Source organism: Hakea prostrata, chromosome 7, assembly GCF_041222555.1.
Source record: "Hakea prostrata isolate BN-2017 chromosome 7, UWA_Hpros_2, whole genome shotgun sequence".
Lineage (NCBI taxonomy): Eukaryota > Viridiplantae > Streptophyta > Magnoliopsida > Proteales > Proteaceae > Hakea > Hakea prostrata.
Genome location: NC_142606.1, coordinates 25203830 through 25229669, shown reverse-complemented (window position 1 = coordinate 25229669; position 25840 = coordinate 25203830). Strand labels below are relative to the sequence as shown.

At 35.8% G+C, this 25840-nt stretch overlaps 1 pseudogene; it reads left to right on the top strand.

The window, feature by feature from the left end:
- The first annotated feature begins 1892 nt into the window (after window positions 1–1892).
- On the top strand, window positions 1893–24131 carry LOC149010783 (DNA mismatch repair protein MSH3-like; annotated as a pseudogene).
- The last annotated feature ends 1709 nt before the right edge of the window (window positions 24132–25840 follow it).

Genomic DNA, 25840 nt, shown 5'->3' with positions numbered 1-25840 from the left:
AGAGGTGTTCTCCAGTTGAAGGTGGTTGGTATGAGGATTTCTCCCAATTTCTCTCTCTCTCTCTGTTCTCTAAGAAGGCTATATTCAGATTTCGTTGAATTTTAAGTGTTATATTTTTTAATACGATCTGTCATTCCTTATATATATGTTGTCACTTGTCACTAAGGTTTCGATTTTTTCATGTTGGTTCATGGTTAAAGAACTTGGTCGAAGGATATCGGTCTCTTTCTGGTTTTATGCTCTCTTAGTGGGCTCTATTTTAGATTCCTTTAAATTTCATGAGTGTTATATTTTCTGAATATAATTTGATGGTACCCTTATTTGTTTGCTGTCATCTAGGTTTTAATTTGTTTAACATGGGTTTCCTGTTAAAGGTTTTAGTCAAAGGATCACGGCTATATTTTATGTTTTAGTCGAATTTTATTGGTTTAATTTTCTGACATGAACTTATCAGTTGTCGGAACATTATGTTTTGTGCAAGAAAATATTCCTCGTTGGATATGAGACTTTTTGAGACCTAATTTTTCGTATATGAATCATGGTGTGCACATTGTGATGAGTGTAGAGATTCTCTTATGACACCTGATTGACGGTTATGTATAGTTGTTGATGTCGGTGATTTTTTTGGTGTGGAGGGGGGGGAAGGGAGGAGGGAAGGGGAACTCTTTTGAAATATTTAATATGTTGAAGGGTTTGGATTCTTTGCGATGTTAGATATTAAAATTTTAAAACTATTGAATTTGTTTCCTCTTCAGTTGGTTATTGCATCCCTAGATACTTATTGTTTGGTTTTACTACAAATTTGAGTTCATTGGTGGCTGTCGTGCTTTAGACATTGTTCTAGATTTTGAAAAAAGAGAATGTTCCCTTTTAACTTTTTGCTTGGTGTATTCTGTTTTGAATCTTCTGATTATTGTTATGCAAGTTGATTCTATATCCTGTTCAAACATAGAATGAGAGATTTCTACTATGGACATTAATAGCATATTTTTTAGCTAGTGTCACACAGAAGGGATGTAACCATTTTCCTGCTATCCCTTTTTCTACAAATTTGACTTCATGATTGGATACTTGGCTGTTGTGCTTTAGACACTCTTCTAGATTTTGGAATAAAGAGAATGTTCCCTTTTAGCTTTTTGCTCAGTGTATTCTGTTTTGAATCTGTTGATTATCATTATGTAAGTTGATTCTATATTCTGATCAAACCTAGAATGAGAGATTTCTACTATGGACATTAATAGCATCTTTTTTTGCTGGGGTCTCACAGAAGGGAAGGAAATATTTTCCTACCATTCAGTTTTCCTTTCCTTTGGCCCTTCTTTAATTTTTTTAAGAAATTGTTTTGTTGACTAATGTTTGTTGGTCGTGATATATTCTGATTTTCTTTTACTTATCATCCATTTTTATTAAGCAATTAAGTTTTCTTTGTTTATTTCTTTTTTAACTTCTACTTACATTGTGCCTACAATTAGTTGGTTTTTGCATGTCCCTAAAAAATTAAGTGTGCATGTACCCAAAAATCTACCATGCATTTATCTAATCTCTCATTAGTTCTACTCCTTGCTTTCCTAGTTCTTTGGTGTCTTTTTCGGATAGAGCAGTTTTGAGAGTGTGTGCCTATTTATTATACTTATCTGATCTCTCATTAAATCTACTCCATGTTTTCCTATGTCTTATACTTATCTGATCTCTCATTAAATCTACTCCATGTTTTCCTATGTCTTATGTACATGTCTTGTTTCTTAGCTGATCTTTTCAACAACCAAACACCCATCTTTCACATCATCCAAACTCAAAACCAGATCACGATTCACCAAGGGGTGAGATATGGTTGGAGGAGTCATTTCTAGCCGCAGACCAAAGATAAAGAGGTCAGGTTATAGCAAGAGTAGATGGGGTGGTCATCAGGTTGCATACTTGTGAGGGAGTTAAATTATCAGAAGAGGATTGGACTTGGGGAGGGTGAAAAGATTGCCCGAGATGGGGAGCAGTTGATGACAAGTGTGATTTCTACATTTTGCAGGAAGGTTCACAACGTTTACTAAGCCAAAATGCAACAGTTTGTTTCAGTCATGCATGCTACTTTAGATGCTAGAAAACAACTTCAGAAACTCTACATTGAAGAAGAGGACTGCAGTGGGAGAGTGGTTCAGGTTTTGTATTCAAATTTGCTGAGAAGGTTTTTTTATACAGTCTCATCATCCAATGTTATTGGTCAAACTTCTTGTTTTTCTTAACAAAAATGTAGCTGACCAAGGGGATTTGAAGAACTTATATGATGTTTCTAATGGACAAAACCCAGAGGTGAGTGCAGAATTGTCTGATAGTTTCTGTCCTTGATCTACTTTCTGCCTTAACGTTGTGACCTTAACTTGTTTATCTGCTTATCTGAGATACCCAACAATTACACAGGTTGCTAGAGATCAGGCGGCAGTTAAAATAACAAAGGAAAAATGGATTTATTAGTTGGTCTTTACCAAGGAAACATCTTGAGATGCACAATTTGGAATTCAGAGTGTATCACGATCCACACATCTAATAGAGGTAATTTAGTTTCCTTTTTGGATGAATTAATAGAAGTAATTTCATTAACATTGAAGTGGTGAAAAGAAATATTTATATAGTCAGTTGTCATTGATCAGTACATAGACTTTATTTTAAGTTTTTAACCACTCAATTCGACTCTGCTTGCCTTGGCTTTATTTCAGTACGTACTTTGTTGTTCTGTATATTTCCATCTAATTGTTTTTATTGGATTTAAATGTATTTTCTTATTTATGAATAATATCTTTAGTAAATGGAATAACATTTAATTGATATTTTCATATATAAGATATGTCAATTCTGGCTTGGTACCATTTCCAAGAATAATATAGGGCAAATTACATAATGACCCCTGGATTTCAAATCAATTACATCTACTACCCCAGAAAAAAATCAAATAAAAATGCCCTCTACTATTAAGTGTTGGGGTTAAATGATGATGTCATCGGTTAACAAATACATTAAATACCCATTTTACCCTTCTTTATTCTAAAAATTGAAAAAGTTCATAAAATAGCAAATAGGAACATTTTTCCTTTTTTTTTATGGAAAGGTATTTTATTATTGAAAATCAAGTTACAGTTTTCTCAGTTTACTATGTTCTAGGGGTTCTTATACCACTTCCTTTAGTTTAGAGTAATACATCATCATTTAACCCCAGCACTTAAAAACAAGGGGCATTTGTAATTGATTTTCTTCCATGGGTAGTAGATGTAATTGATTCAAAATCCAGGGGGTCTATATGTCATTTTCCCTTTAAAGGGCACCAAAAGAAAGAAGGATAAAATGGGCATTTAATATATTTGCTAACCGATGACATCATCATTTAACCACAATACTTAACAGTAGGGGGCATTTGTAATTGATTTTTTCCCAGGGTAGTGGATGTAATTGATTCAAAATCAGGGGTTTATATGTAATTTGCCCGATAATTTATAGTATCAGACTCATGTAAAATATGAAAGTACTATTTTGAGTGTTTGTTTGTGAAAATGCGTGGTTTGGGTTCAAAAGCCAAAACTGGGCCTCACGGAAAACTTTTGACTGTGATATGGTTGAAAATTGGCCTATGTCGGTCTCAGGGCTGGGGTGAACCTCATATTATAACCTTACACGTAATTACAAGATAATAAGGAAAGATACGAACCTGAATAAATCTATGACTCAACTCACTTCATAATGGGGACACTCCACTCTATTGTGAATGGTCCTAGATAATATCTATAAAATCCTGAAACTGTTTTCTTTTTGCAAGGTCTTATTTTGAAATGGTACTTGGGGATTTTCTTGGTAGTAGGGTAATTGGACCAATATGCTAGGGATATTAGCCTCAAATTTCAGATTGGATAAAGGATTTAGTTGATGTTTGTTCTTTTTCTGCCTTTTTGTTTGTTAGTTATATACACTCTACCTTTTTCATCTTTAACGTGTTTTGGATAATATTTTCTTTTATGCCTAAAATTACTACCTGTTGATGGCATTGTTTAATCTCAGTCATTTCAGGCTCTTCATGTATGTTTGCAAGGCTCATGGTTTCAATGAGTACTGGTTATGTAGTAAACTTAAAATTTCTGGATAATTTATTCATCTTTTTGTTGTTTAGTTGGAGGTTAACCTGATTAAGCTTTGGCTGCAGTTGCCTTCAAATGTAAAGGTTCCATTAAGTTGGATTGAGGTCAATAGTACCAAAAAGACAGTTTTTTTTATCACCCTCCTAAAGTTTTGACAGCTTTAGATCAGTTATCACTCACCAAAGAGGTACTTGCTGTTGGACTAAATGGGATAGTTTCTTAATGGGCTTCTGTAGAATTTTATCCTGATTTTCATGCTGTGGTACAAGCCCTGGCTGCTTTGCATTGTCTGCTTTCACTTGCCATCCTTTTGAGAAATAAGGTTAATTCAGTCATAACTGATCTCTTTCTTAGAGGAGTACACTTATTTTTCATTTTAATTTGATACTTGTTGGATAGGTAGGTTATTTTTTTAATTCTTTTAAATATATGTTGCTGAATTATGTTCGTCCGACTAATGTGGATGATGATGAACCTATCCAAAGACATATTTGATCTGTGCGTCGTCTGGTATGCATTTCTAGTAGAATTTAACTGCTTTACAGATATGTTGAACCATCTTCATTAAGTATTGCTTGTACGTCTTTCTTCTTCAGCCTCAAGTTAAAACTGAAGGTGTACTTTCGTGAACAATTTAATAAACGTTGCTTCTGTTTATTGGTGATGCATTTGCAAGGTTGGACTGACTTTAATGGACCTTTATAGTTATTACTTATTAGGGGTTATTGTTGTCATTTAACATTTGGTCTTGTTTTAGTTCAATACACTTTCAGTTCCAGGGTATGATTTGAGATTTATGTCTTTATATTTTGATGCATGTAACCATCTAACTTCGGTGTTGAAACAGAATAAAAGGTTTTTCTGTTGTTGCTGCTAAGAGCTGTTTCTTCAACTTTGTTTCTTCAACTTTGTTCGCCCACAAGTATTGTTGTTTCTTCAACTTTGTTTCCTCTAGTGGTCCCCATACTCTATTGACCTAGTTGAACTTGGTTGGTTCATTCAAGGTCCTCGTGTACTGGTCGATAGTTGATCCCTGTGAATCTAGTGATGTTTGAAGCATTTAAGGGAACTAGTCAAGAGGATCCTTCGACTAGGGCATCTCCCCATTCATAGTTTTATTTCTGGAGTTACATTAAAAATCCTTGTTTTCAGGCTATAATCACAGAACTAAGTTTTCCAAATTATTTCAATTATATCTCTAGGGAATTGATTAGACCTCCTAAGAGCTCAAGAACTTGACTTTAATTTGAGTTCCTGATTTTGATTGATTACATTAAATCAGACAGTAAACTCATTACTATCTTCTAATGGGTATTCCCAGTACTTGTTTGTAATTGACAAATAGTTTGACCTTCATCTGAGAATGTTGACTTCTCTATTAACTTTTAAGATGATTTTTTGTTTGTTTTTACTGGGAGATCTCATCCAGGACTTGTTTAGCCCTAGTCTAGGGTTCATTCTACCTACTGCCCACTTCATCTCCTTATTCCTGGTTCTTATTCTTTGTTGATTCTGCACAGGTTTAGATTAGTATTTTATTTGCATTTCTTCATTTTATTTTCTTATCATATTGTACTTCTGATTGAGTATTTATTTGCCTTCCTTCATTTTATTTTCTTATCATATTGTACTTCTAATTGAGTATTATATTCTGAAACTACAGCTTTAAGTTCTGTTTATCATCTTCAGGATTTGCTTTCAAATCAGTATTTGGAATTGTGTACACAAACACCAAAGAAACACAAATGAATGAAAAATGAAACAGAGCAAAGTTCAATTGCAGATTTAATGTAATTTATACACAATTATGATGTGGTATCTCCCGAGTGATGCTGAAGTTGGGAAGAAAGGGGCATCAAATATCTCTCAAGGAGACCAATGGTCATGAAAGAACATTTACCCAGATAAGTCCAACTCAAAAAATCCCCAAACCTCTTGTTTCACTTTCTTATACAACAAGCCACATGAGTATGTTAATACTCCTAGAAGAGGTCATTTTGTATTGTACGCCTTGGTTTTGCCTCTGCACCCCCAAAATAGGCTTGATAAGTCCAAGCCCTACTCTACCATCATAATCCTTGGGAAAAGTCCCATTCAGGTTGCAACAATAATGTCATAATGGGTCAATCTGCGAATGGGTACAAGAATTCGAGACACGGATACTCTTCAACTTGACATCAATTTCAAGGAATTTTCTAGTAAGATTTTTTGAAAATAAAATTTAAATTTTTAACATGGTTTTCAATTCTGATTTCTTACCCTAAATCTATTCCTTTGTTCACAATCTGATTTTCACATTGATTCCCTGAGTGTCCCATTAGTCTAATATTTGAAATCTATGTATCTAGTCTTCTGTTTCAGTTCGAGTTCAGATTGGTATTATATTGTTATTATTTAGATCTGTTACTAATCTGTTTGTCTGTTGTGCTAGGTTTGGATCCTTAAAAGTCTGATTTGTCTACCATTCTGGATACCTGAAAGCCAGAATCATAGTGGCAACTCTAGATTTGACTATCAGGTCTCAGTCAAAGTCTCAGTAGTTATTTTATCATATTACTGTATGGCATGTCTTATATCTCTTTCAAGAATTTGAGTTTATGTGACTGCTTTAATCTGCCTACTGAAATTCTCAAAACATTGGCTGATTTGTTTATTGTAAAGCATATAAAATGGTTGTTATTTCCCCTTAGGCTGAGAATGAATGGTTGTTATATATGATAATCACCTTGTTAATTTCATCAGAATGTTCTAAGTAAATTTTGATTTTCAAATAATTATGTTTGATGTCCACACATAATGTTCTTAAATTGCTCAATGTTATTGCTATTCTATGTGCTTTAGTAATTTGGCACTTCAGCCCACTTCCAAATGAAAGAAGAAAAGATTGGTATATACTATAAAGGATGAGTGTGGTTCTTTTTGTTTCCCTCCCCCTTCCTAACCTAGTTGATAAGTATCCTATAAGGGTAAAATTATATAACCATTCTAAATGAAAGGTTTTCTCTTTTTAGTGGTGCTTAAATAAGCATAAAATCTTCAAATATATGTTTCTATCCTTTAATGTTGGTTGTAATGCTAGGTGATGGTTGTGAGTTGTGACTGTGCTTAAGAGCAAACACTGATAAAACATTTTTATTGCATTGCATCTTGGTCTATATGTAGATCTACTTCTGTTGTGCCTTAATTGATTACTTCACTTTCACAATGCAAGATTTCAGCCTTTCTAGCATAAGAAGTATGATTATTTGATATATGATGCACAACATTTACATGGTATTGCACAATGAACATAACTGTTGAAACCAAGCTGAGGATTGCACGGTTTTGACACCTTGATCGGTACTTCTCTTCACATTGCATTACGTCTTTTTTTATTGGATAGGAGGCCTAATTGTTTGATTTATGATACATGGTGGTTATACAATGATGTGCATAAAAACAAATGCATGTCAAATGATGGAGGAGTGCATGTATGGAGACTAGTTGATGGAGGAGTGCATGTCTGGAAGTCTAAAGGTTGAACTTGATTTGATTTTCTTTTTCAGAAAAAACGATCGTTATTCTTCATTCAATTTTGAAGTTTTAAAAATCTGACCGTTACACTTCATTCAATAAAACCGTTGGACGCTCCCTCTCCCCAGCCAATTCGCTCCCATTGTTTATCTTCTTCGGTCTTTTCTACCAAAGCTCTTAAATCTGTTGCTGTTCTGATGAACTCACTAACAACAATAGCAATCTCTGCAAACAAATCGGAACTTCAATAATTGTCAATAAGATTTGGGATGTCTCGACTTCAATCCTTTTGATCCTCTCACTAAAGTCTTCTCTATCCTCGAATTCCTTGACTAGTCTTGACAGGAAATACTTTTCTTTGGTTTGCAAATCTTTTTATGTTTCCAAGGCTCGACACTGGAAGACTTTGAAGCTGAGTTGCTCACCACAATCCTTGATCGTTATCCTTCCGTTTCGCATATTCGTCTTACTTTACGTCCTCCGGTTACCATCAATTCACTCACCGTTCTCTCTTCTGTTTGTAAATCGACTGTGCGTCCTATTGATTTATTGAGATCTGAGTGCTTCACTCATGTTGGGCTGTCTAATTTGGTTATCAATTGAGCTCTTTGGTCTGGCTTGATCTGGCTATAGCGAAGGCCAGGAACTTGGAAAAGTTATGATTGGTGAGGTGTAAATAGATTTCTGATATGGGGATGGGAATTGGATGTATTGGGGTTTAATGTATTGATTAATCAGGTAGAAGAAACCTATCCACCCCATATCTGTACTTTCCCTGTGTAATAAAGCCTTTTATTTTTGCTTTGCCTGTTTCTTGCATAGTAATCTTGAATCAGAGTTATTTATTTATTCTTATTGTTGCCTTCTCTTTGAATGGTTGTCTCCATTTTGCATTACATAGGAAAAAAATCCATAGAAAAATGTATTGATTTCCTTAGGGCTCTGTTTTTTTTTAATGTACAACTGGCCGACGTCATAAAAGGACTAGATGTTGTCCTCCGTTGGTATCTTCTTACTAAGATGTTCCCACCCGATATGAAATTCCATTGAGAGCCGAGGGTGATTGTGTGTATTTTCTTTCATCTCTTGTCTTTGTGCTCCTTTATTTGGCGAGTCTCTGTCTTTTGTGCTTCTTGAACTTATTATTGGCTGCGAAGTTTGCAATTATGGAGTTTGTTTCATAGCAAGTAAGGGGAAAGGATGTCAAGTTCTATCAGAAAGCCTACTATTTCATGCTCAAAGATGTTAAAGTACATTATTATACAGATGGAGACTGAATGGAGATTTTATCTTGGTTTTAGGAAATAGACTGGTTACTAGCATTTCATCGCTGGTGGTTGATAGTCCTCGTTACCAATCCCCCACACCCCACTGAAAGAAGAAGATAAAAAGACATAGAAGAAAAGAAAAATGAAAGCAGTTGATGAGTTTTCAAAGGTACTAGTATATGTTGAAAAGGAAACACAGATGGTCAGAAATAATTGGGTCCAAAGACCAGTTCAACAACCCAAAGTGGGTTTCAGCTTATTGTGCGCCCTTACATATTCAGAAGTGATTGAGTCAAACGGGTGGGCCAGTTGTGTAGGCTACATGGTTAATGTGTTATAGTGGTGGTTTTTGACTACCCCCTTGTCAATGGTTCATGAATTCCCTTCATTTAGTCGAATTGTTTTTCTTTGTGTTTTCCCCCTAGGTCTGCTGTTAAATTATTCAGTTAACGGTCCTTAGGGTGTTGAAGAGTAATTCTGGGTCTGAGACTGGCTGTTTGCTATAGTTAATGATCACACTCTTACTATATCTTTCATTTGATTAGCAGGTAACCCATCCTTTGTTTGATAGAAGCTCATTATGTTGTGTTTGAATGCTGGTTCTGAAATTGCAGATTCAATTGGACTGTGTGGAGCTGTACAGAGTTTGGTGGAGTTTGTGATAAAGATTCATGTGTGACTGCAAGATGTAAAGTCATGTCTTTGATTTCTTCAGTTTTAACAACCTTAGGAAGGTCACCGCTTATTCACTGTGGGATTGCAAGAATTTTCCATCGGACTGCCACTACATCTGAGGTACTAAACAGTCTTTCCAGGACATATTGTAATATTAAATTCAAGGTTTAAAGTATCAGCTGTCATATATCATATCTTTGGTGATTTTAAGAGGAGTACCCTATTGGTGATGCATATCCAACACTGCAGATACACATGAAAATAGTCAAGGTACAAAAAAAGAAAAAGAAATACGTACGTAGATAAGCAATATATAATCATCATATAAACATGAAGAGCAATGGATGATGGAAACTTGGAAAGCATGGTATTATAGCAGTCCTTGATTCATTTATTTAACCCAAGAGCGTGAAAGAAAAAAAACCATGATTAAGTGAAGATATTAGACTCTTGTTAATGAGTTTTCCTTTTATATTAAGTTTCTGAATCAAAAGGGGTTTCTTATGGAGCATATCAAACGTTTATCGTATTGGTATGTATGGAGATGTATCAACCAGTGTTGTTGGATGCATCTTGATATGTGCACATGCAAACTATAGGTATTAACCCATCCACAAACCTTTTTATAGATTGAGTCCTTGGTGTCATTAAAATATCAATTGTATTGTAATGGCTGATAGAATTTGATGGTGTATTTTGTAGAAGAAGAGGAAGACGATGACGAAGAGTAAGAGGCATTTCCTATAATGCTGGCCTATACAAATTGCTGCTTATTTTACTTATGTGTTATGTAGGCATCTAAATAGCTTACCTTAATAAGATGCTTTGTAGGTACCGCTGCATACTTCATCTTGGAATAAATAAATAAAACTTTGCCTTTTTGATGGTTTGTCTTCACTCAGAAATAATAAGCCTGCTTATGCTTATTTTGTCCTAAAAAGATCTGTCAAACACTGCTTTGGATGTACACCAAATGTAGTTTTCCAGTTCATCTTGTTTTTCTCTGAATAATATAAAATTTTATATCATTTCTCTCTCCCTCTCTCCCTCTCTCTCTTCTCTCACTTGTAGCATTTCATGAAGTTCTGCACATGTTTCCCAGACTTCTGAACATAGCTCAATATACTATCAGTTTGTCATCTTGTCCTTGTGCACATACGGTTACTATGCCAAAATGCTACAGTTTGTTTCAGTGATGCAGATGCTGGAAAACAATTTCAGCAACTCAATATTGAAGAAGAGGACTGCAGCGGGAGAGTGGAGGAGCAGGTTGTGTATTCAGCTCTGCTGAGATGATTTTGAAAGTCTCATTATCCAATGTTATTGGTCATGCAAAGGTGTAGCAGACCAAGGGGATTTGGAGGACTTATTTAATGTTTCTAAAGGACAAAACCCAGAGGTGAGTGCAGAATTGCCTTTCGGCTTTAACTTTGTGACTTGTTAACTTGTTTGTTTGCTTATTTGAGATACCCAACAATTGCACACGTCCGAAGGAAAATTTTGATTTATTAATTGGTCTTTACTGGAAACAGCTTGGGATGCACAATTTGGAATTCAGGTCTGTATCACAATCCACACATCTAATAGAGGTAATTTCTTTTCTTTTTGGATGAATTAATAGATGTAATTTCATAACATTGAAGTGTTGAAAAGAAATATTATGGAGTCAGTTGTCATGGCAGTACCTAGACTTTTTTTAATTTTACTGCCCTCCATAACCTTCTTTTAACCAATCAATTCTAGTCTGCTAGCCTTTGCTTTAGTTCAGTACATTGAAATGTTGAAAAGAAATATTATGGAGTCAGTTGTCATGGATCAGTACCTAGACTTTTTTTAATTTTACTGCCCTCCATATCCTTCTTTTAACCAATCAATTCTAGTCTGCTTGCCTTTGCTTTAGTTCAGTACGTACTTTGCCATTCTCAGTACTTCTATCTGACTGTTTTCATTGGATTTAAATTTATTTGCTTATTTTGTGAATAATATCAAGTAAATGGAATAACATTTAAATGATATTTTCATATGCAAGAGGTGCCAATTCTGGTTTGGTACAATTTCCAGGAATAAAATATAGTATCAAACTTGTGTTAAATATGCATGTACTATTTTGAGTGTTTGTCTGTGAAAACAGTGCATGGTTTGGGTTCACAATGTCAAAAATGGGCAGCACGAAAACCTTTTGAGACATGGAAATAAGTTTCGAGTTGGCCTCAAGAAAGTTCCTGGTTTTGACTGAGATATGGTTGAAACCTGGCCCATCTGGGTCTCGGGCTGGGGTGAAACTGAGGTTAGAACCTTAATTACAACATAATAAAAAAAGATACAAACTAACTTAACTCTATGACTCAACTCACATCACAATGGGGACACTCCTCTCTATTGTGAATGGTCCTTGATAATATCTATAAGAACCTGAGACTGTTTTCTTTTCTTCTCTTATCTTTTGAAAGGACTAATTTGTAAATGGTACTTGGGGATTTTCTTAGTATTATGGTATCGGACTAATATGCTGGGGAGATCAGCCCTCTAATTTCAGATTGGATTCAGGTTTACGTTGATGTTCGTTCTTTTTATGCCTGGTTTTCATGAAACAATTTCAGCAGGTGAGGACTCCTAATAAGGTAGAATTTTTTTTCAGTTATTATTTTTTTCCTAATGTTTTCATCAAAGTTGTAGGTGATTTGTTCAACAGAAGTTCTACCTTTTCGTTTGTTAATTATATATACTCTACCTTTTTCATTTTTAATGTACTTAGGATAATATTATCTTTTTGTAGGTGAAATTACAACTAGTTGATGGCATTGTTTCAATCCTAGTCATTTCAGGCCGTTCATGTAAGTTTGCAAGGCTCATTATTTCAATGAGTACTGGTTATGTAGTAAACTTGAAATTTCGGGATAATTTGCTCATCATTTTGGTGTTTAGTTGGAGGTTAAATTGATTCAGCTTTGGCTGCAGTTGAAGTTAATTTGCTCATCATTTTGGTGTTTGGTTTCCTTCGAATGTAAAGGTTCCATTAAAGTGGATTGAGGTGAGTACAACCAAAATGACAGTTCATTATCCCTCGCCAAACAGGAACTTGTCGTTGCTTGTCAGGCTGCGTGGGAGATTTTCTTAATGGACTTCTCTAAAATATTTTCCTGAATTTCGAGCTGTTGTAAGCCCTAGCTTCTTTGGATTGTCTTCAGTTGCCAGCCTTTCGAGAAATAAGGTTAATTCTGTCATAACTTACGTCTTTCTTAGTGGCATACACTTATTTTTTCACGTCATTTGTTACTTGTTGGATGGTCCGGTTATATTAATTCTTTTAAGCATATGTTGCAGAATCATGTTTGTCCAACTTTTGTGGATGATGATGAACCTGTCCAAATGCATATTTGATCTGGGCACCATCTAGTATGTAGTTCTAGTAGATTTTAACTTCATTTCAGATATGCTTATACTTCTTTCTTCTTCAGCCTCTAGTTAAAATTGAAAGTTTACTTTCATAGTTTCATGAACACATTTAAGAAACGTTGCTTCTGTTCATTGATGATGCATTTGCAAGGTAGGACTGACCTCAATAGGGGTCTTTATAGTTATTAAGGGTTATTGTAGTCATTTAACATTTGGTCTTGTTTTAGTCTGTGTTGGAGTTCGAGTTCAGTGCACTTTCTGTTCCAGGGTATGAGCTAGGACCTTAAACTTTATATTTCGATGCATGTAACCATCTAACTTCAGTGTTGGAACGGAATAAAAGGTTTTGGGTGCACAAGTATTGCCATTTCTTCAAACTTTGTTTCCTTAAGTGGTCCCCAATCCCCATACTCTATTGACCTAGTTGAACTTGGCTGGTTTTATGCAAGGTCCTTGTGTACTGGCTGGCCAATAGTTGATCCTTGTGAATCTAGGTATACACAAGTGTCCTTCATTGGTAGGAGCGATGTCTGAAGCATTTAAGGGAACCACTCAAGAGGATCTTTCGACCAAGGTGTCTCCCCATTCTGAGTTTTATTTTTGGAGTAACATTAAAAATCTCCATTTTTTTCAGGCTACAGTCACAGAACTAAGTTTTCCAAATTATCTCAATTATATCTCTAGGTTTGATTTATAATTTGGGAATTGATTAGACCTCCTAAGTGCTCAAGAACTCGACTTCAATTTTAGTTCCTGATTTTGATTGATTACATTCATTACTATCTTCTAATGGGTATAACCCCACTACTTGTTTGTAACTGACAATAGTTTGACCTTGGGAAAATGTTGACTTCTCTGTTGACTTGTAAGATGATTTATTGGTTTGTTTTTGCTGGGGTATGTTGTCCAGGAGGCGTTTAGCCCAAGCTCAACCTACCCACTGCCCACCACATCTCCTTATTCCTGGTTCTTGTTCTTCTTTGATTCCCTGCAGCTTTAGATTAGTATTTTGGAATATCATGCTTATGTGCATTCCTTTAATTTCTTTTCTTCTAATATTGTACTTCTGATTGAGTGTTTTATTCTGAAACTGCAACTTTAAGTTCTGTCTATAATCTTCAGGATTTGTTTTCAAATCACTATTTGGAATTGTGAACAGACACACAGATCAAAGGAAGAAGAAAAAAATTAAACAGAGCAAAGATCTCATGCAGATTTAATGTAGTTTAACACTCTTTCTCCCAAGTGATGCTGAAGTTGGGAAGAGAGGGACATCGGAGATCTCTCAAAAAGACCAATAGTCATGGAAGAACATTTACCCAAAAAAAATCCCAAGTCGAAACCCCCAAGCCAATGAAGTATGTTGTTATACTCCTACAAGATAGGTCAATATGTACAACAACACAGTCCTTGGGAAAAGTCCCATTCCGGTTGCGACAAAAATGTCATAATTGGTCAATCTCCAAAGCAGGTACAAGAGTTCAAGACACAAATGCCAGAACATCTTCAACTTTTCACCAATTTCAAGGAATCTTTTCTAGTCAGATTTTTTGATAATTTTAAATTTTAATAATATGTATAACAACACAGTCCTTTTTGTTTGTTAGTTATATGCACTCTACCTTTTTCTTCTTTAATGTGTTTAGGATACTATTTTCTTTTATGGCTAAAATTACCAACTGTTGATGGCATTGTTTAATCCCAGTCATTTCAGGCTCTTCATGTATGTTTGCAAGGCTCATGGTTTCAGTGAGTACTGGTTATGTAGTAAACTTAAAATTTCTGGATAATTTATTCATCTTTTTGTTGTTTAGTTGGAGGTTAACCTGATTCAGCTTTGGCTGCAGTTGCCTTCAAATGTAAAGGTTCCATTAAGTTGGATTGAGGTCAGTAGTACCAAAAAGACAGTTATTTTTATTTTATTTTATATCACCCTCCTAAAGTTTTGAAAGCTTTAGATCAGTTATCACTCGCCAAAGAGGTACTTGCTGTTGGACTAAATGGGATAGTTTCTTAATGGGTTTCTGTAGAATATTATCCTGATTTTCATGCTGTGGTACAAGCCCTGGCTGCTTTGCATTGTCTGCTTTCACTTGCCATCCTTTCGAGAAATAAGGTTAATTCAGTCATAACTGATCTCTTTCTTAGAGGAGTACACTTATTTTTCATTTTAATTTGATACTTGTTGGATAGGTAGGTTATTTTTTAATTCTTTTAAATACATGTTGCTGAATTATGTTCGGCCGACTAATGTGGATGATGGTGAACCTATCCAAAGACATATTTGATCTGTGCGTCATCTGGTATGTATTTCTAGTAGAATTTAACTGCTTTTCAGATATGTTGAACCATCTTCAATAAGTATTGCTTGTACGTCTTTCTTCTTCAGCCTTAAGTTAAAATTGAAGGTGTACTTTCGTGAACAATTTAAGAAATGTTGCTTATGTTTATTGGTGATGCATTTGCAAGGTTGGACTGACTTCAATGGATCAGTATAGTTATTTGGGGTTATTTTTTTCATTTAACATTTGGTTCTGTTTTAGTCTGTGTTAGAGTTCGAGTTCAATACACTTTCAGTTCCAGGGTATGATTTAGGATTTTGGTCTTTATATTTTGATGCATGTAACCATCTAACTCTTGTGTTGAAATGGAATAAAAGGTTTTGCTGTTGTTGCTGCCAAGAGCTGTGGTCGCACAAGTATTGCCGTTTCATCAACTTTGTTTCATCAAGTGGTCCCCATACTCTATTGACCTAGTTGAACTTGGTTGGTTCATTCAAGGTCCTTGTGTATTGGTTGATAGTTGATCCCTGTGAATCTTGGGATACACAAGTGTACTTCATTGGTTGGGGTGATGTTTGAAGCATTTAAGGGAACCAGTTAAGAGGATCCTTCGACTAGGGCATCTCCTCGTTCAAAGTTTTATTTATGGAGTTACATTAAAAATCCCCATTTTCAGGTTACAATCACAGAACTATGTTTTCCAAATTATTTCAATTATATCTCTAGGTAATTGATTAGACCTCCTAAGAGCTCAAGAACTTGACTTTAATTTGAGTTCCTGATTTTGATTGATTACATTCAATCAGACAGTAAACTCATTACTATCTTCTAATGGGTATCCCCACTACTTGTTTGTAATTGACAAATAGTTTGATCTTCATCTGAGAATGTTGACTTCTCTATTAACTTTTAAGTTGCTTTTTGGTTTGTTTTTACTGGGAGATCTCATCTAGGAGTTGTTTAGCCCTAATCTAGGGTTTATCCTACCTACTGCCCACTTCATCTCCTTATTCCTGGTTCTTATTCTTTGTTGATTTTGCACGGGTTTAGATTAGTATTTTATTTGCATTCCTTCATTTTCTTTTCTTTTCATATTGTACTTGTCGTTGCTTGTCGGGCTGCATGGGAGATTTTCTTAATGGACTTCTCTAAAATATTATCCTGAATTTCGAGCTGTTGTACATGCCCTAGCTGCTTTGGATTGTCTGCATTCAGTTGCCAGCCTTTCGAAAAATAAGGTTAATTCTGTCATAACTTATGTCTTTCTTAATGGCATACACTTATTTTTTTCACGTCATTTGTTACTTGTTGGATGGTCCGGTTATATTAATTCTTTTAAGCATTTGTTGCAGAATCATGTTTGTCCAACTTTTGTAGATGATGATGAACCTGTCCAAATGCATATTTGATCTGGGCACCATCCGGTCGGTATGTAGTTCTAGTAGATCTTAACTTCATTTCAGATATGCTTATACTTCTTTCTTCTTCAGCCTCTAGTTAAGATTGAAAGTTTACTTTCATGAACACATTTAATAAATGTTGCTTCTGTTCATTGATGATGCATTTGCAAGGTAGGACTGACCTCAATAGGGGCCTTTATAGTTATTAGGGGTTATTGTTGTCATTTAACATTTGGTCTTGCTTTAGTCTGTGTTGGAGTTCGAGTTCAGCACTTTCTGTTCCAGGGTATGAGCTAGGATCTTAGTCTTTATATTTTGATGCGTTTAACCATCTAACTTCAATGTTGGAACGGAATAAAAGGTTTTGCTATTGTAGCTGCCAAGAGCTTTGGGTGCACAAGTATTGTCATTTCTTCAACTTTTGTTTCCTTAAGTGGTCCCCAATCTCCATACTCTATTGACCTAGTTGAACTTGGCTGATTCATGCAAGGTCCTTGTGTACTAGCTGGCCGATAGTTGATCCCTGTGATTCTAGGTATACACAAGTGTCCTTCATTGGTAGGAGCGATGTCTGAAGCATTTAAGGGAACCACTCAAGAGGATCTTTCGACATAGGTGTCTCCCCATTGTGAGTTTTATTTCTGGAGTAACATTAAACAGGCTTCAGTCACAGAACTAAGTTTTCCAAATTATCTCAACTATATCTCTAGGTTTGATTTATAATTTTGGAATTGATTAGACCTCCTAAGAGCTCAAGAACTCGACTTCAATTTGCGTTCCTGATGTTGATTGATTACTGTTGCTGCACAATCCTGTTCGTCCCTTCAGCCGGATGAACCTGCAAGAATGAGCTCGACCGTGGAGGTCGAGTTTTCACCTCCGACGATCTAGTTAGGAATCCGGTTGAGGAAGACAAGAAAGTAATGAACAATAATAATTCGAATAGTGGTGTTCTATTCAGCGTACCTTTCTCTTGTGCTCCCTTACCTTTTTATAGGTTTTCTATGTATGAGTTCGTCTCGAACTAAAACATTACTTGGACTGCAATACGAACTTTAGTGATTGAGTCCTACTCAAATATGAGTTATTGAGTCCCAGTCGAATACTTTGTCTTCGGTTATCAATTTACTAGGATTCACTTTGTTATCCTACCTTTACGCTTGTATAACCGGCCTTGACTTGGTCTGTTCAACCTGGGTTTATCCGACCTGGTCCGACCTGGGTTTATCCGAACTAGTTCGAGCCATTTTATTTATTCTATATCAATTACAATCATTACTATCTTCTAATGGGTATATCCCCACTACTTGTTTGTGATTGACAATAGTTTGACCTTGAGAAAATGTTGACTTCTCTGTTGACTTTTAAGATGATTTATTGGTTTGTTTTTACTGGGGTATGTTGTCCAAGATGCGTTTAGCCCAAGCTCAACCTACCGACTGCCCGCCACATCTCCTTATTCCTGGTTCTTGTTCTTCTTTGATTCTGTGTGGCTTTAGATTAGTATTCTGGAATATCATGTTTATGTGCATTCCTTCAATTTCTTTTCTTCTAATATTGTACTTCTGATTGAGTGTTTTATTCTGAAACTGTAGCTTTAAGTTTTGTTTATAATCTTTAGGATTTGTTTTCAAATCACTATTTGGAATTGTGAACAGACACACAGAACAAAGGAAGAAGAAAAAAATTAAACAGTGCAAAGATAACATGCAGATTTAATGTAGTTTATACACAATTAAGATATGCTTTCTCCTAAGATATGTTTTCTCCTAAGTGATGCTGAAGTTGGGTTTTCTTTCTATTTGAGTTGCAATTCCTCTCTGGTTCTCTTGCTCTTTGGTTTGAGGCTTGGTGGTTGGTTTCCTCTGTGATTCGATGGTGTTCTAGCTTCCGGTTTTAGCTTTGTGCTGTGCGTGGATGTAATGCTGCTTTGCATGTTCAAGGTGAGATCTTTCCTTTGGTATTCAGTTGTGATGCCATGTCTTCTTGGTTGATCTCCTGAGAGTTCCTTTTGTAGAGAGGTTGTCTATGTTATTTGAGAGTCTCCTTGTACCCAACTTTACATTGATTTAGTTGTGCATGTTATCTTGAGTCCTCTGAACTCATCCTTGGATGTGGGTCACTTGATTTTGGTTTGTCTGAGAAGGCTTGTTTTCCTATTTACTTTGTTTATCTCTTATTTTGACAGCTCAGTTATTCACTCTTAATTGTTCAGAGGTTATAAAATTGATGTTACAAACATCCCACAGTGTCTCTTTCTATAGAAGAGATAAAATTGACAGTTCATTTATTAATTTTCAGTTGTTTAGTGGGTAACCCTCTCTCTCTCTCTGATTTTTTGCTTTCTAAGTAGATAATATTTTCATATTCTGTTGAATTGTATGAGTGTTATATTTCTGAATATAATTTGATTGTGCCTTTTTTGTCAGCTGTTGCTTAGGGTTGGACGTATTCAAAGTGGTTTTGATTTGGTCAGTGGTTATCACTCACTTTCTGGTTTTAATCTTTTGGTATATTAGAACTTTGGATTCTTTTGAATCTTATAAGAGTTATATTTTTCAGTCTAACCTGATTATACCTTTGTTTGTCCGTTGTCACCAGGGTCTCAATTTGTTCAAAAAGGTTTTCTGGTTGAAGGTGTTTGACCTATGGATCTCTTTCTTTCTATGTTCTCTAAGAAAACAATATTTTCATATCTGTTGAGTTATTAGTGTTATATTTTTGAATACAATCTAATGTTGCCCTTATATGTATGTTCTCACTAAGGTTTCAATTTGTTGAAGATGGGTTTTTGGTTAAATGACTTGGTCAAAGGATATCAGTGTGTATCAGGTTTTGTGTTCTCTTAGTTAGCTATATTTTATCTTCGTTTGGATTTTATGTGTTATAATTTCTAAATGCAATTTGATGGTTTTCTTGTTTGTCTCCTATCAAAAGATGCGTTTCCAAATCAAGTCATTGATGAATGGATCACTCTCTCTCTCTCTCTCTCTCTCTCTCTCTCTCTCTCTCTCTCTCTCTCTCTCTCTCTCTCTCTCCCTATATATATATATATATATATATATATATATATATGCTCTTTAATAGACTACATTTTATGACTCAGTTCCATTTTATCAGTGTTATTTTCTTGACTGAATTTTGATATTATTTTATTAGTGGTCATTATGGTTATGTTTTGTGCAAGAAAATATGGATTTTTTGTGGGATATGAGACATATTTTTTCATATATGAATTGTGGTATGCACATTGTGATTGAACGTAGAGATCCTCCTATGACACCTGATTCATGGTTATGTATGGCTGCTGAGGTTGGCTTTTAGGGTTTTGGGAAGGGGAAGGGAGAGGAGGGTAATTATTTAGAAATATTTGTCATGTTGTAGGGTTTGGATTCTTTGCGACTTTATGGTATTAAAGTTATAGTAAAACTGTTGGATGTGTTTCCTACTCAGTTGGTCAGTGGATCCATTCATTCATAAATGATTATTGTTGGATTTTGCTGTAAATGTGAGTTATCGATTAGAGACATAGCTGTTGTGCTTTAAAAACTATTCTAGATGTTGGAGAAAAGAGAATGTTTCCTTTTAAATTATTAGGGAAGGGGGTAGCTGAACAAACATGTGAATATGTTAACTGAACGACTCTAAATTTCTACCGTCAGATCTGTTGAATAAATCTGAATCGTCCGATAAAATTCCTATTTTTTTCTCCTATTATTTATGTGCTAATTAAGATAACCTTCTATCACCGGTTAAATTTTCACCAAAAAAAAAGAAGAAGAAGAAAGAAAGAAAGAAAACAACACGCTCGATTCTCGCTGGTGGTTAGAGTAACGGTTAAATTTCTTCTTCCTCTGTTCCTTCTCTATCTCTTTCTCTGTTCCCTCTCCATCTCCATCGGCTCTGAAAATTCTTTCATTTGCATTCATCAAGTTTGGACCCTTTGATTGCAGTAATTCTTTTGCTGTCGTCTTGAAGAAGTGAAAAAGAAATTTTCGTCTTCCCTGATATCTCATGACTCTTTCTTTATTCTAATTCCATCTCGAAGGATGCAAACAAGTGATTCCCTCATATTTATGTTCAGTGAATCTCCCACAAAAACCAGCCTTTTTCCTCTCCAGAAAATCAATTGTGTTGAACCTGTAGAAGAACTATATTAGAGAAGAAACCGAGGAAGAAGAAAGTGTTGAAACAGAGAAAGAAGAAAGAGATGTTACTACCAACAAGAATCCACAACCGGTGATATTAGGTTAAACTTAACTAACCCATAAATAATGGGAGAAAAAATAGGAATATTATTGGACGATTCAGATTTAATTTAACAAATCTGACGGTGAATATTCAAAGCCGTTCAGCTAACCTATTCACACGTCCGTTCAGCTACACTTTAGCTAAATTATTATTACTTAGGTCTGAATCTTTAATATCCTGTTCACACTTAGAACAAGATGTTTCCACAATGGACATTAATGGCATCTTTTTACTTGGTGTCACACTGAAGGGACTAGCAATCCTTTATTTTTCGTTTTCCTTTCCTTCGGCTCCTTAATGTTTGTGGCTGTGGAATATTCTGATTTTTCTTTTACTTATCATCCATTTTTAATTTGACCAATTTAGTTCCTTTATTTATTGCATTTTCAACTTTTTGACTTACATTGTACTTACAACTATTTGGTTTTTGCATGTGTCCCTCAAAATCAATGTGCATGTACCCAAAAATTAATTATGGATTTATCTGATCTCTCATTATTTCTACTCATTGCTATCCTAGTTCTTAGGTTTCTTGTTCCTTTGCTGGTCAATTCAACTCCTAAATCCCCCATCTTTCACTTCAAACTCAAAACCAGGACACAATTCAGAAAGAGGTGGGATGTTGGCAAAGAAGGCATTTCATACCAAAAAGTGTATGCAGCCTTCAACAAACTATATGAGAAAAGATCCATTACCAGATGTTGAGGAAATACAATTTATTGTGATCAAATAGGAGTGGCAGTTTCAAAATTGGCCTGCTTCACTTTTACAGTTGTACCACAGCATCAACCACTAAAATCACCAAGACCTCCTGACTATATGACTCGTATTCCCACAACCCCACTGCATTCATGATTGGAAACCCCATTGCTGACTATTGCAAGCCCATCCCCATCTCCACGCCATCAGCCACTGGCCACCAAAACCAACACTAATGTAACCCATCCCTTGTAGCACACAACCTGACCTATTGTCACAACACACCATAGCTGCCAAATGTAACCCCATCTCATTGCACATCACGCCTCTCCCTCCTATGATTCCCAAGATTTCGTACTTCCTCAAGCAAAGATTATTTCAATTCTAACACATCAGGAGGAAAATATTATCACATATAATACTTGTAGTAGATGGTGCATGAATTCTCTTAAATATTATCACCATCTACTTAATATGAGAATGCAATTTCTTGTTAGGTAAGGGTAAGGCCAAGCCTCACATCAAGGAAAGAGAGGCCAGCATAGTAAGTTGGGTGGGGTGGTCATGGTTGCAAACTGCACAACAGATGGGGTCATGATCAAAAGATGATTGGACTTGGGGAGAGTGAGTATATCACAAGAGATGGTAAGTAGTTGTTGACATGGGTGGGTTTTAGATCTTTCGGGAAGGAGAGGGATTGGGCTAGGAGTAGTATTAGTGGTGGCATTGGCGGCATTGGCAGAGATACCTATGGTACTTATAGATATTGTTGGAACTATGAAACTAGGTTTCTAAAATATAATTTCAAAAGTGGTAGGCATTCAATAGACATACTGTCAAAACATTGGGTATATCAAATGTCATCTACGCTTTTATTTATTCTTTTAAGTAGTTGATTTTTGTTTACGTTAGAATTGAGACTGTAATAAAATATTTCAGTTTGCATTGCAGGTACATTTTATTGATGGCTCAAAGGAATTGCCTGAGAGAGAACTAGACTATGACACTCCTGACAAACCTATTATACTTCTTGGTCTAGATGAGGTGCCAATTCAATTTCCACCGGTGCAAATCTATCATCAGCAAAACGAACAATAACAGTCAGATGCTACAGCAGTCGATATCACTTCTACCATAGATCCTCCTCCAGCATCTAATAATCCTGAAGATCTTCCCATTGCTTTGAGTAAAGGTAACTATTCTTACTCCCAACATTTTAAGATCCATATTGTACCCTTACCAAATCTCTATCTTCTATTCATCAACATATTCTAGGCTCTCTCTCTCTCTCTCTCTCTCTCTCTCTCTCTCTCTCTCTCTCTCTCTCTCTCTCTCTCTCTCTCTCTCTCTCTCTACTATGGAATTTAAAATTGAGGCTCTACACTCTAGAGATACTTGGACACTTGTGGATCTGCCCCAAGTAAGGATCTTGTGAAATGTCGTTGGGTATTCTTGATTAAGTCTGATGGATTTGTAGAGCGCCTTAAAGCGCAGCTGATTGGAAAAGGGTATACTCAGAGTTGTGGTGTGGATTTTTTTTAAATTTTCTCCTCTATAGCTTGTTTGAATCTCTGTGTGTTTTGATGTCTTTGGCGACTAATTTAAAGTGGCCACTTCATTAGTTAGATGTCAAAAATGCTTTTTTGTTGGAGACTCGCTCGAATAAGTGTATATGGAACAACCTCCTGGGTTTGTTGCTCAAGGGGATATTGTACAAAAGTATGTCAACTTCACAAGTCTATCTATGGGTTGAAACAGTTGCCAATAGAATGGCTTGAAAAGCTTAGTTCAATAATATCTGAAGTAGGATTTTCCTAGTGTTACTTAAATCATTGTCTTTGTAAGAAAGACAAAGTCTGGAATTGTGGTACTAATTGTTTATGTGCATGATATAATTGTTTATGGAAGTGATAATGCACACATTGATGAGGTAAATAATTTTTTTAGTACACGGTTCTAGATAAAGGACTTAGGGCATTTGTAGTATTTTCTTGGAGTTGAAATTCTTTGAAGCAATCGTGGGATCGGTCTTTCTCAGGGGAAGTACGTGCTGGACCAGCTAACCGAAACTGGAATGCTTTGGTGTAAACCAGTAGATAGACCCATGGACCCTCATTTCAAACTCACCAACGATGAAGGAGAGGATTTGGCAAATGCCTAAAGGTACAGACGGATTCGTAGGGAAGCTTATATATCTTATTGTGACTCATGCGGACTTGTCCTATGTTGTAGGTGTTGTTATCCAATTCATGCATTCGCCTAAGAAGCCTCATGCATAACTTGCAGTATTTGAAGAAGGCTCCAAGGGAAGGCCTTTTGTACAAGAAAAATTCTCACCTAAAATTGTGTGCTTATTTAGATGCAGATTGGGCGAGGTCACAAAATGATCAAAGGTCAACTTCTATTTTTTGTACTTTCCTTGGAGGGAATTTGGTTACTTGGAAGAGTAAGAAGCAGATTATAGTGGCCCATTCTAGTGCTGAGGCTGAGTATCCTGCTAGTGGCTCATACCCTATATCTACTATATCTTAGATTCATTTGAATTTTATGAGTGTTATAATTTCTAAATAGAATTTTATGGGTCCCTTTTTTGTCTCCTGTGAAAGATGTTTTTGCAGTTAAAGGTGTTGGTGAAATGATCACTATCTCTCTTTAATTTTATGCTATTAAGTAAACTGCATTTTATGATTTAGTTCAATTTATCAGTGTTATTTTTCTGACTGAATTTTGAAATTGTTTCATCAGTTGTCATTAAGGTTATGTTTTGTGCAAGAAAATTATGACACCTGATTGATGGTTATGTATGGCCTTTTCAACTTCTTGACTCTTTAATTTTGCATCTGTTCTATCTGATCTCTCATTAGTTCTAGTCCTTGCTTTCCTAGTTCTAGGGTGTCTTGTTCAGCTAATGCAATTTTGGGAGTGAGTGCCTATTTGTCATGTATTTATCTGATCTCTCATTGTATTTTGATATGTCTGGTTCTTTTGCTGATCGGTTCAATCCCAAATGCCCTTCACTTCACTCCAAACTAAAACATGGTCATGATTCAACAAGAGGTGGGATGTTGGCGAAGAGAACATCTTCATATCCAAAGTGTTAGGCAGCCTTCAACAAATTAAAGGACCCATTTGCAGATATTCAGATAATAAAGTTTTCTCTGATCAAATAGGAGGGGCAGTTTCAAAGTTGGCATGCTTCACTTATATAGTTATACCACCACATCAACCACCAAAATCACCAATACTGACTCTGTGACTCGTATTCCCACAACCTCGCTGCATTACTGTTGGAAAACCCCATTGCTTACTATTGCAAGCCCATCCCCATCTCAACGCCATCACCCTCTGGCCACCACAACTAACACCAATGTAACCCAACCATTGTAGGCACAAGTGCCAAACATAACCTATTTGTTGCAACACATCATAGTTCCAAAACATAATGCCATGTCATTGCACATCGCATCTCTCTTCCTATGATTCCCAAGTTGTCTTACTTTGTCAAGTAGAGATTATTTCAAATTCTAACACATCAAGAGGAAAATATTATCACATATAATACTTGTAGTATATCAGTATATGGTGCGTGAATTCTCTTAAGTCCATCCATTTTGATGTTTCGGGTAGGCTCTCCTCCCTCCCCCATCCTCCGGTTGTTGACTCCTCAAAGAATAGGCTCATTGTTGTATCCTGGGGTTCATAGTTCTTCTTTTCTTCCTTCACCCTGAAGGTTGTTTTCCTTTGTTCTTTCCTTCGTTTTACTATAATTATTTATTCATCCACAAAAAATTCTCTTAAGTCATCTCTAATATGAGAATGTAATTTCTTCTTAGGTAAGTTGGCAAAGGCCAAGCCTCACACCAAGGAAAAAGAGATCAGGGCATAATGAAGATGGGTGGGTTGGTCATCGGTTGCTGACTGCACGAGCAATGGGGGTACGATTAAAAGATGATTCAGAGTGAGTATATCGCAATAGATGGGGAGCATTTGTTGACATGGGTGGGATTCTAGCTCTTGTGGGAAGGAGGCGCATTGGGCTGGGAGTAGCATTAGTGGCAGCATTCATGTTGGCAGAGATAGCTATGCTATAGTACTTGTAGGTATGGTCGAAACTACTCGAAACTATGAAACTAGGTTTCTAAAATATAATTTCACTAGTGATTGGTATTCAATAGATGTATTGTTGAAATATTGGGTATTTCAAGTGTTATTTATGCTTCTATTTTACGCTTCTATTTTCT